Below are 1,832 nucleotides of genomic sequence, written 5' to 3' on the forward strand. Positions count from 1 at the left end.
TATATATATATATATATATATATATATATATTCATTTATTTATTTACAAACGCATACACTCACACATTTAATAACATCCCTCCATGAGCAATAGTCTAGTTCACACTTCAGAAAGAAATGGTAGACTATGATAACAAATGTCTACACATACCTTGTCTTATATGTATGCGTGTGGACTAATAGGTGTGTGTACACTCTGATGTGTACGTGTGTGTATGGTGGTGTGTCTCGTTTGTCTACAAGCGAGAAACCTTAAAATACCTTTTCATTTGAAAAAAGACGGTAAGGTGCATTTTGATGTAAATTTCGTTGCCAAAATTTTAGGTCAAGTGACAGCATAGAAATTCCTTTGGTTTATGTGAGATTGTTTCTAACATCTCGTGTAAAAAAGTTGAAACTTAAACTTGAAGAAACAGGTAGAATGATAATATTAAGTGTGACTGGCGGAAGGGAATCATGCAGGTATATATATATGAGAGAGTGTGAAAATGTGAGAAAGGAAGGCGATAAGATTGTGGTGTCTGAGAAAAATTGGGGCGGAAGAGAGAGGAATCCAATGTGGTTGGAAGGGGATCCTTCTGTATGAAAAAGAAATAGAGAAAGACAGAATGAGTAGTGAAAGGACAGAACAATGAGAAGTGATGCGGAGGGAGGAGGAACTGTTATCATAACGTAGAGGAGACTATGTCTATAAATGTATTTTATTTATATGTCCATATATGTATGTGTGTTACTGTGCGTTGAGATAGAGACAGAGGGTGATATTGATTATTAGACAGAGAATGTGTGTGTGAGAGAGAGAGAGAGAGGGAGAGAGAGAGAGAGAGAGAGAGAGAGAGAGGGAGAGAGTGCGGGAGAGAGAAAGAAACAAAGATTGTGTGCTTAACAAATGGAAACATTTTAAAGAGAGAAAAAGAGAGGCGATATTGAAAGCAGTTCGTATTTGATATACAGTGATTCTTACGCATATATATATATATATATATATATATATGCATGTATGTATGTATATGTACATACATATAGAGAATATTTGCATATAGATACACATACACACATATATGCACACACGTAAGTTATAGAGAGAGATGGAGAGAAACAGAGACATAGATGGAGGGAAATCTAGTAGTGAGAAAGTTATGTGGAGACAGAGTGTGTGTGTGAGTGACTGCGAATCATGGGAGTATAGATGATGATAGCCTTACCATAAATTTTACATCTATAGTAGACGTTGAGGATTTTGTACGTATTACAGGTAAGTCTTATTATCACATATTATTTAACAAATTCTGAAGAACTTAAAGAGTTTTACTTGAATAAAAAAAGAAATGGGATTCACGTATGTTGTTTGAGCATGCAGATGCATGTTCTTGTGTATATATATTTCGACGCGTCCTTTCAAATACCCTAGAAGATCAAAGGTTTGAGAACAGACCTCATATGTATATTATAATAATGGGTTCTTTGTAAATATCCGTATACATTTACGTTTACCAGATGCATGAATAAGAAGCTTCCCAAAAAGTATCGTTCATCGAACATATATACGACAATAAGAGGTACAATGATACATTTATTGGTATATTGGTATCAATGGAAGTATGCGCGATAAAAAGAGAATGTGTGTTGTATATTTTTTTAAAAGTGCCTGTTGCTATATAGTATGAATAACTGAGTTAATACAGCACACAGGTGGTAAGATTAGCTTTGCGGAAGATTTCTTTCGTTAATTATTTCCGAGTGAATATAATGCATACATGCATGTAAACATTAGCATATATATATATATATATATATATATATATATATATATATATATATATATATATATA

General features: G+C 33.3%; 1 protein-coding gene across 6 annotated transcripts in view; it reads left to right on the plus strand.

Moving 5' to 3' along the window:
• LOC106871529 (dopamine receptor 2) overlaps positions 1 to 1,832 on the plus strand; it is a 797,114-nt gene that overhangs the window by 35,690 nt on the left and 759,592 nt on the right. For 2 of the 6 annotated variants that reach the window (XM_052966549.1, XM_052966546.1), the window contains exon 1: positions 819 to 1,255. The exons of the other annotated variants lie outside the window; for them this stretch is intronic. The gene's annotated coding sequence lies outside the window, so the exon portion shown is untranslated. Of the gene's footprint in view, positions 1 to 818; positions 1,256 to 1,832 lie in introns of those variants that run through there. 6 annotated transcript variants of the gene reach the window in all.

Source organism: Octopus bimaculoides, chromosome 3, assembly GCF_001194135.2.
Source record: "Octopus bimaculoides isolate UCB-OBI-ISO-001 chromosome 3, ASM119413v2, whole genome shotgun sequence".
Lineage (NCBI taxonomy): Eukaryota > Metazoa > Mollusca > Cephalopoda > Octopoda > Octopodidae > Octopus > Octopus bimaculoides.